This window comes from Anolis sagrei, chromosome 3 (assembly GCF_037176765.1).
Source record: "Anolis sagrei isolate rAnoSag1 chromosome 3, rAnoSag1.mat, whole genome shotgun sequence".
Classification (NCBI taxonomy): domain Eukaryota; kingdom Metazoa; phylum Chordata; class Lepidosauria; order Squamata; family Dactyloidae; genus Anolis; species Anolis sagrei.
The window spans coordinates 75,577,352-75,588,030 of NC_090023.1; the positions used below are offsets into that span (position 1 = coordinate 75,577,352).

The window sequence follows — 10,679 nt, forward strand, 5'->3', positions numbered from 1 at the left end:
AAATTCTGGAGTCAAATTCTAAACCAGGTAAAATTACATACTAAAATAAAATTTGATATAAATATGCAAATGTTGTTAATAGGCATATATGGTGATAGAAGAGTTAGGGACCAAGACCAGGAATTAATGATGATGATGATGTTTAGAGCAGCAGGTGCAGTAATAGCTTGGGGGAGGAAAGAAAAAAAGAAATCGACACTTGAAAAATGGTATGAATATGTGTAGGACTAAATACAACTGGATATTATGGACATCATAAGAAGCAAAAAGACATGGCCAGAGAAACATAAAAAAAATTAATGAAATTTGGACTCCATTTAAAAGATGGTTGCAGGTTGTTAAACCAGATGATGAAAGCTGGAAGAAAAAAATGAATAGAATTGAAAGAAGGCTCATGTACCGGGAAAAAAAGGGATTACATTGTCAACACGGAAGAGGGAGGGGTGGGAGTGGGGAGGGAGAAGGGAATGAAAGAGGACAAAATGCATGGTAATTATGGTTATGTATAATTTTTATAACAATAAATAAAAAACTGCAAAACAAAACAAAACAAAACAGACTTGACTATCTCATCAACCAAAAGCAGATCTACACTTCCCATTGAAATACTGGTACATTTATGTTGCTTAAAATTGTTTTTCATGTTAAATATTGTATTGTTCTTTCATATATATTTTTTGCAGCACAAATAAGATACGTGTGGTGTGTATAATAATTTATTTGTGTTGTTTTCAAACTATAGTCCGGCCTCCCAACAGTCTGAGGGACCATGAATTGGCCCTCTGCTCTAAAAGTTTGAGAGCCCCTGGCTTAAGGTATTCAAGGAGTATTATCATAACACACCTCAGCCTTCCCTTCCCCAGGCTGAACATGGTCAGGTCCCTCAACCTCTCCTCTTGTATGTTTTGTTCTCCATACCAATTATCATCTTCCATTGCCCTTCTGTAAACTTGCTGCGACTTATCTATATCCTTCTTAAATGGAGGCATCCATAACTGAACACAGGACTCTATGTGAGTCCTGACCAGTACAGTATGTAGGGGTACTGTTACTTCCCTCATGTTGGAAATTGTGCTTCTAGTAATGAAGGCAAAATAGCATTCACTGTCTTTGCTGCAGTATCAGACTTCTAGCTCATGTTCCGCTTATGATCAACAATAATCCCAAGGACTTTTTTTGCATGTAATACAGCTAAGTCATAAAAAATATATTGGGGTGTTGACCAAATAAGTCAGATGTGCAATGGAAGCTTACAGGGTAAAGTATTCCTGTTCAATAGCCCAGCTATACTGTTCTATTCCAACCTCAGACCACTAAGTACACTCTGTCTTCGCTGAGTGAATTTGGCAGGTTATGGCATTAGGATCCTGCCCCCTACCCTGACTGAATTTAGACCTTCTTTAAGTTTGTCCAAGGTTGCAGACACATAGTGTTGTTTTTGCTATATCCTAAACATCCAAAACAGTTTTAGAGCAGCCGGGAAAACTAAGACCAGGTAAGAGCAATGGTTTAGGTGTGATTTTGCAAAGCATTGGATGGCTAGTATCAAGTTGGTGGCCCTGCATCATACAACTAGGTCTCATGCTACATTTGCAGCCATCAGGTAGCATTTCTAGTTTCACTAACAGGGTTTGTGTGTTTGTGTTTCACTAAATATTATGAAATTAAACTTCAACAGCCTGAGTTTGGATTTTGGAAAATGGCTATGGATAAGTATGAGATCAAGATTTGGCACTTTATATGGTTTTAATCTGTTTTATTGTTTATGTGTTTTAATTGTTCATATGTTTAACTGCTTTATAATTTGATGGGGTGTGTTTTATTGTTTTGTCCACCTGGCACTGAATTTTGCTGGAGTTTGTAAGCTGCCTTGAGTCCCTTGCAGGGTGAGAAAGACCGGGTAAAAATGAAGTAAATACACAAAGCATTGATTTTAATTAAAAAGCAAGATGAAGGCAATTACTGGAGAAAAGCCAACATTTATATGTTTCTTGTGAACCATATTGCGCTGTTCAGAAGGGTTCATATCTGCAGCAGAGCACATACTCTGCATTTCAGATGATCCATCCCTGGCACTGGTTGTTTTTAAAGGATCAGACGTATGGAAAGAAAAGTCTAAGACTCAGCAGAACCACTGCCCATCAAATCAGCCCATAATCAGCATAATCACTGGTTCCCAACCATGGACCCAAGGAGGTTGCTGAACTTCAGTTTCCAGAAGCCCTAGCAAGTATGGACATCAGTGTGAGATTCCAGGGTGCAATTCAATATCTGGAGACCCAGAGATTAACAACTGAGCTCACCAAATCACTGATGTGTCAAAATGTGATATTTCACTGCACATTGATTTGTTGCTATTTCTATGTCCAGAATGATTTGACTTATTGTGATCCTATAAATGAACAACTAAGATACCCTATCAACAACTGTCCTGCACACTCAGGGACGTGGTTTCCTTAAACAAATCAATCAGCCAGTAGCCTCCCTCTTTCCTTACTGTCTTCCAGATCTTCAGGCCCCTCTCAGTGGAAACGAACATATTGATTCATATCCTGTTAGTGATGCAGGCAGGTAGGACTTCAGCTAACATCTTCATGAACACCTTCATGCATCCTTTTGTGGTACTGGTGAGGAGGCATTTACTACTTCCTTTGTGCAATGACTGCGCTGCATAAGAACTCTTCTTCTTGTCTTAACACATCAATCATTTCCTGTTTAAAGGGGCCAGTCAACTTTCATCTGCAATATAGGAAACGGAGTACATATGAAAAGCAGAATCAGTATTTTTAGAAACTGGGGTGGTTAGTGGCTGGAGGGCTGGGCTTTAGAGGTGTGGAATCCAGTTGAAATCCCCACACCACTTTATGCTTTTCCTTTGGAATCCCCATTTTTAAAAGTTATCAGGATTACATGCATCGCCCTCTCTCGTGCATGCAAAAACATTGGAGTAACATGGTTAAACCACAGAACAAATGGACTTACCCTACAGGAAAAGGATGAGGATGGGAAGCTTTGAGTCACCAGATGTTTTTGAAGTACAGCTCTCTCAAACCTTTACCATTGACCCAGGCCCGTAGCCAGGATTTTGATTGGGGGGGGGGGGGTGAGTTTGATTTGGGGGGAGGGGGGGCTGAGTCTGAGTGAAAGAGGGTCTACCCTAGCAAACCTTTCATATCGTTACCCCAATACCCCCATGCATATGAGATATATTGAGCATGGTGATCAGATCATGGTATGAATAAACATAACAGTTTAAATAATGTACAAGTAAGGCCTTTTCGCAGACCACCATGAGAATTTCAGGGGGGCTGAAGCCCTCCGGGTCCCCCCCCCCCCCCCCGGCTACATGCCTGACCATCCCTAGTGAAAAGGGATGATGAGAAATGTAAGCTAAAAGATCTAGCTAGATGTTCTCTACTTCTGAATTAACAGCTGAAGATATTGAAAATATTCAAGATTTTCCATACCAAGGCCAGACATTGATTAGAATGGAGAATGAAGTCAGGAAACAGGAAGGTGCTATGAAAATCCTTGTGAACCATGTGTCAAGATATACTACTGAATACTAAAGTTAGGATCATTTGTACTATCATATTTCTCTTTTCAATGTTTTTTATGAAGGCTAAGCAGTGAAGAGAGCTGAAAAGAAGAAAAACAACTCATTTTAAATGTGGTGCTAGGGAAGAATTCTTGAAACAATAAAACCTGAACTCTCTCTAGAAGCAAAGCTGACTAAACTGAGATTGTCATGCTTTGACCACATCATAAGAAGACTTAGCTCGCTACGAAGGGCAGTAATGAAAACCTGGGTGATTTTCATTGTGTGCTTGAGCATTAGACTATGACTTTGGAGACTAGGGCTTGGCTCCCTGCTTGACTATGGAAACCCATTGGATGACCTTGAGTGAGTCACACTCTCAGCCCCAGAAAACCCATTATAGTTTCACCTTAGGGTCACCATAAGTCAGAAACAATGCAAAGGCACCCAACAACAACAACATTAGAATGCAGTAGTACAAGAGGATGGACTCAATCAAGGAAGCTATGACCTTGAATTTGCAAAGCCTGAACAGGGCTCTTGATAACAAGGTGATTTGGAGGCCCTTGAACAGGGCCTCAAGAGCCTGAACAGGGCTCTTGATAACAAGGTGATTCAAGGGGTCTCCACAAGTCAAAACCAACTTGATGGAAGTCAGCAACAACAACATCTAAGTGGGAATGACAGTGTCTCCTTACAACATTGTGGGATGAAGCTGCCCCTTCCCCCAGCTCACCCCATAAGTTCCTGGTGCCAGAATTAGAGAATTGGACTGTCCTTAGGTTCATGCATACCATAGGAGAATCTGATTGTTTAAATGTACTTGTGTAATATATTTGTCATACATGCATTTTCCCACATATATTTGGGCAGCCATTTTACTCAAGTTTTAAAAGTTAAAAGTGAATGAGCTATTAGCTATGAAATACAGGTAAGGAATATCAAGCAATTGACTTGTTCTCAACCTGCTTACCTTGCATTGTTGTTGGCAGGCTAAAACCCTGCTTGAAGCTCCTAGAGAAAACAATGGAACACAAATGTAATTAAAACATAACATTACATTCATATAGGGAGGAGATATCAAAACCCAAGACAGGAATTAAGAAAAGGAGCTTAAATAAAGTGTAGCCTAGTTAAACTTCTTGGTAGATAATTTAAGATGTTGTAATTGCATAATAAATAATTTTATGAGTCCAGACTCGCCCTCCATTAGCAGTGACTCAAATACTGTTGGTCTCACATGAAGAGCAGATATCTAGGAAGAAATGAATTAAAACGCCAGTCCAAGTCCTGTAGTTATTATTTCTGTAACATTAAAATTCATGATAGATTTCTGAAAACAAGAGAACTGGCAAGGAATGACTATCTTTTCCTTACAGCTGTTTCCCCACCACCACTACCATTTTAAAAGCTAGATTCATTGAAAGGTCATGAGGGTTTCCTATTGAACACTCACCCGCTCTCTTTTTTGCTCTTGCTTTAAAATGAAGATTGAACAAGTTGTCCTGCCCAGGGCATCTAGCAGGACATTTGGAAGACGATTCTTTGCTTATTTACGTAGAAAGTTGTAAAGCAATGCTTTTGGGTTGGAAAGATTAGCTGTTTACAAGAAACGTTGCCCAGAGGACATCCAACTGTATTTACTCAGTCTTCGAGGAGGCTCTTTCTGTGACCCCCACCTTAGGGTCAGCACAACCTTAAGGGCAGCAAAATCAGGCCATTCCAACTGGATGGCTCCCCACGAGGGTCTTCCTCCAGGGACAAACCAAGAATGGGCAACTTGGAAGTCCCTGAACAGACTTAGAAGTGGAGTGGCAAGATCAAAAGACAACCTGGCAAAATGGTACTACCTAGAAGAATCCTCCAACTTGTGTGACTATGGAGCAGGACAAACAACTCCACATCTCTCTGCTTGTCCGCAATGTCCTGCCTCATGCACAGAGGAAGAATTGTTGAAAGCTACAGACAATGCAATTGCTGTTGCTCATGATCTAAAACTATCTAGCAACTTGTGATCTCTTTATTTTATCAGTTTTAGATAAATTATTTTATGCAATGTGTTTGACACAAAATTAAACATTATGTAGAAAATTATTCCCAAGTAAACGAGCATAAAGCTGAGGTCTCGGACTTGTTTCCTACACAACAACATCAATAAAGCCATTCTGACATACTTACCATTTCATGTCCTGACATAGTCTTTTGACCTCTTCTATCAAATCACATCTCTTATAGCCTTACAGTGATGCTGTTGTTGTTTTTCACCACTGAATGTATCTATGCTAAACTGCATCCCCATTTGCCTTTGCATACAATGGTTCCACTTGTTGCTGGTCTGTTTCTAGACACAATATGAAGTGCTGATTATGACCTATAAAGCTCTATAAATCTCAGAATGACTGTCCCATATTAGCCTGCCTGTGTTTTGAAATATCCTGGTGAGATTTCAAAACACAGATTTCAAATCTGTCCAACCACCCTCACGACTGATGCCCACCTGAGGCCCATCTGATGGAGACATGGAAGAAGACCTTTTTGGTCGCTACTCCCAGGTTCCGGAACTCGGTTTCTACAGCAGTTAGACTGGTGGACTCCCTGCTGTATTTTTGTAGGCAGGCAAAGACTTTTGCTTTGCTTTAACAGGCCTTTGCTGGCTGAAAAGATTTGTCAAACCGTGCGGTATGATTTTGCCTTTAACTGCTTTTAATTCTCTTGTTAGTTTGATTACATTTTCAAGTTTTGTATGACATGAATTTTAAGCTGTGTCTGTTCTAATCTTTGCAAGTTACCTTCAGTCCCAGCTTGGGGAAAAGATGGGATATAACCATAATCACCAGAAATAACAGGAGCCCCCGGTGGTGTAATGGGTTAAACCATGCTGGCAAGACTGCTGACCCAAAGGTCAGTGGTTCAAATCCGAGGAGAATAGTGAGCTCCTGTCTGTCAGCTCCAGCTTCTCTTCTGGGACTTGAGAGAAGAATCCCACCGGATGATAAAACATCTGGGCATCCCCTGGGCAACGTCCTTGCATACAGCCAATTCTCTCACATCAGAAGCAACTTACAGTTTCTCAAGTCACTCCTGACATGAAAACAAAACCAGCAACAACAAGCTTAACGAAGTATACACTCCCTCTCACCCTGCTCCAAATGCTACTTCATCACACTAGAGAATGAATCCACTTTAAAGCTGGTTTCTGACTCTTGCAGAATTGTAGGGTTTGTAGTTTAAGGAGGCTGTTAAAAGCTCCTCCCTAAACTACAAATCTCAGAATTCTGCAGGAGGCAACAATCAGATATAAAGTGGATTCATTCCACTGTGATAAGGTCTCATGAGAGTATTTTCCATTTTAATTTACTTTCTATAGTTTAATGTTTTAATAGAAGTTTGCATCTTTTTAAGATCTAGAATACTATAAGTTATCATTTTGCTGGAAGTTATCAAAGCATGAGACCCTCCAAGGTCGGTGTTAGTCTTACCTAGGCTAACTGAATGGAGTTTCACACCAGCCTCTTGGGGGATAGTAAACTGCACAATAAAAAGCAATTTATATTAGAGAGAGAAAAAGAAAGAGAAGGCCCACCAGCAAGTGCCTGTGGTTCTCTATCTGTGCCTGCAGTGCAACTTGAGCTGTCACTTGGTGCTTTGATGCTTGCCTTTTCCAGCCTCTCTCCCTCCCTCCCTCCCTTTTTAAATCCTAAATTGTCTCCCTTGTCATCCCTCTTCCCCACCTCCTTGCGAGATAGCTAACCTCATTGTGACATCATGCACCTGCCAGTCACGCAGAGTTAAAAGTACCCTGAGCGCAGCCCCGTCAGGCTCCGCTGCAAACTGACGCAAATGAAACACTTCTGCCTGGCCCTGCAGCTGCCACAGACTGCTCTGACCGAAGCCCCTTAATGCCACTGGGGAGAGCTGGAGTGGGGTGGGGTGAGTCAGCCTGCTCCAGAGCCGCCTGGTATTTTAGATAATCAGCCTACTCTTTTAAACGGCAGCCAGTGCGGCAGGCGGCAATGCTTGCCTAGGTCAAGGAGAAACTGTTCTCTCTCCCGCTCACACAGCTAATGTTGGCCTGGCAAATGCCACTGCGCCACTGAACAGCTTAGCCGGCTCATTCTAAATCTATAGCTCTGTGCATGACATACTTCAGGATGAGTGCCATCACTTTAAACTTCAATGCCATTGCTTTCTTATTCAAAGTTGATTTTTGTGGCCTGGGCCATACTGAACATGCTTTTCTAGGTAGCAGATGAAAATGCAGGTATTACAGACAAATATTTGTAATTAACCAAACAAATTAAACATTAATGGAGCAGTCCACTGCACATCAGTTCTAGGGATGTGATTCATCTGAAAACCCACAGTTGACAAGGTTGCAGCAGTCTTTCCCCCTTCCCCAGGTTTGCATGCTCTGGCAGCAAGCTGGTTGTTCCTGCACAAAATGAAGGCAAAAACAGCATTGCCTCTTCCCCCAGAATCCAATATGGAACACTCATGACTTTTTGGTGTGTGTGTTTGTATATATATATTTGGAAGATATGTGCTTCCTATGTGTCATTCTGTTAACTGAATAATCAGAAGGGAATGAGAAGGTATTCATAACCAGAATTACTCAGCTGGGCAGACTGGTGGAAAGATGAAAAAAGAGGAAGGTGAGCCTGGTGTCGTTCTTTTTACTTCCCTTCAAAGAAACTGAAGAAAGATTTCACTGGACTTTACATACTTCAAAGTGCAGAGGGCAGAAGGGGACATTAGGAAGATAGATGAAACTTCAAACCATACAGGGAAGTGTCTCTTAATAAAGCTGCAGTTGATAGCCATTTTATGCAGCTCAGGGCCCTTCGACAAAGAAGCAAATTGCAGGAGAAACTGGGATATTTAATGCCAGTTCCTCCGGGGATTGAGGCCCCACATTCACCCCAAACCCTAGACTTTCCCTGAGATGGTAGCTACATGCCCTCCCAAGCCAACAGAGGTTGCCCAGGAGGGCATTCAGCAAGCTCCCCGCCCCCCCCCCATCCCTCCCCCCCCCCAAAAAAAAACCTACGTGAGGGGCTTGGCTGCATGCTCAGGCCCATCTAGTGAAAGCTACTGGTACGCAAAAATGACACATTGGGGAACCGGAGGAATTTGCATATTGTTCGTTATGAATAAAATGTTTGCTGAAAACATGATGAATTGTGGTCATTTTTGTTTTGAGATGTTGGAACCGTTCTTTATTTGTGTGTGTGTGTGTTATTTCTGCCCTTGGTACCAAATTTTCTGCTAAAGAAGTAATGCTCAGGAATACATCTATTTCACTGAGATATGTTTGGATAGGATTGGCATTTTTAAAATGCACAAGTGAAGTTCCTAAGGGAATGTGAGGGCAGCAAATATAAGTTCTATCTGTGAATGATTGTTTATATCCTACTCTTTGCAAAGCTAGAAATTTGATGATTGGAGTAAACTTTCATTTGAAGGGAGCAATTGAGTTGGCAGGGACAGTCCTGATTGACCCATTTTTTCAGATGCTTTAAAAATATCCCAGTTGCTTTCTCCTCCCACTTTCTCCCCTTGCCCTAAACTTGTTGTTCTTGATTATTTGTTCATTCGCTTCCGATTCTTGGTGATCTCATGGACCAGCCCGTGCCAGAGCTCCCTGTTGGCCATCACCACCCCCAGCACCTTCAGAGTCAAGCCAGTCACTTCAAGGATACCATCCATCCATCTTGCCCTTGGTCGACCCCTCTTCCTTTTTCCTTCCATTTTCCTCAGCATCATTGTCTTCTCCAAGCTTTCCTGTCTTCTCATTATGTGGCCAAAATACTTCATCTTTGCCTCTAATATCCTTCCCTCCAATGAGCAGTCAGGCTTTATTTCCTGAAGTATGGACTTGTTGGGCCTTCTTGTGGTCCAAGACACTCTCAGAATTTTCCTCCAACACCACAGTTCAAAAGCATCTATCTTCCTTCACTCAGTCTTCCTGATGGTCCAGCTCTCACATCCAGAGGTTACTACAGGTATACTATTGCTTTAACTATGCGGATCTTCGTTGCCTCACTCAAAAGTAGTTTGCGATTAACCTAGCAGGAAGGAGAGGGGTGGAAACTTTCCATTCCCAGTTGGCTCACACAAAAGTAAACTGCTGCAGCTTTTTCTAGTTTGTATGTTCTTCCCTATGAAAGACATATTCCACCTTGACCACACTCTGAGATTGACTGGCCACATGTGTCCTGGTTCTCATGTATGAAAAACGGGATGGTATACAATGGCCAACCTCCTTTAAATAGATATTGCACAAAACACACACATATAACCTGTGACACAAATAACCTGTTGTCGACTTGAAGGCACATAACAACAAAGTTGAGACATTAGTGCTAGGTTCTTGGATGTGTTGATGCATCTACCTGGAAGCAGATAACCTATGTGATATTTACAACATTGGCTTAACTAGCTGAAAGTAGTATTTTACGAAAAAAGAATGCCTGAAATCAGAATTAAAATGAAGTCGAATTCAACCTGGATTCCTCCAAAACTCAGCACGAAGCCATGCCGGCTGAGAGTTACACACTAAAAAAAATCAAATTTCCATGTTCTGCCTTATATAACAGAAGGAGCTTCTTAAAGAAACAGAACACTCCACTTACATAGAAGTGACCTATGGACAATTCTCTGTTCATATGTGTTTCATAAAGTGACCTTACATCTTGGTTTTATAAATATGAGCAAATATAAGGGGACTATTTTAGTTTAGCCATAGCAGAGCACCATCTGCTGGAACTGTGAAATGTGTGCTTATCCACAGACAATAAGAAATATCGAAAAAAAGAGTGATTTGTTTTAAGTTTCACCACTAGACCATCTGGGCCTTCAGCCAGGTTTATGACAAGCAGAACCTCAAAGAGTGAAAATTTTCCATCTACTACTGATGAGAAAAGCTTTGCCTGCTGACTTTTCTCATTTCATGCAGCTCTTAAAAGGCAAGGGAGTCCTATCAGAAAGAAAATTATGAACCCTAGCTGGAACATAATTGGGCATTTGGGGATATAGAGAGGAGTGTTGCTTGATTGTTTAATTTTCCATGCTTGGGGTATGACCTGACTTCGCTTCAAGGAGGGATAAAGGTTTGCACAGATTTCATAACCTCATTGTATGA

At 41.4% G+C, this 10,679-nt stretch overlaps 1 long non-coding RNA gene across 1 annotated transcript; it reads right to left on the reverse strand.

The window, feature by feature from the left end:
* Positions 1-601: 601 nt before the first annotated feature.
* LOC132770006 (uncharacterized) lies at positions 602-7,440 on the reverse strand. The gene is made up of 3 exons (XR_009630974.2): positions 7,290-7,440; positions 4,512-4,552; positions 602-2,739 (listed from the first exon to the last, which is right to left on the reverse strand). It is a non-coding gene; the product is annotated as an uncharacterized lncRNA (long non-coding RNA).
* Positions 7,441-10,679: the final 3,239 nt, after the last annotated feature.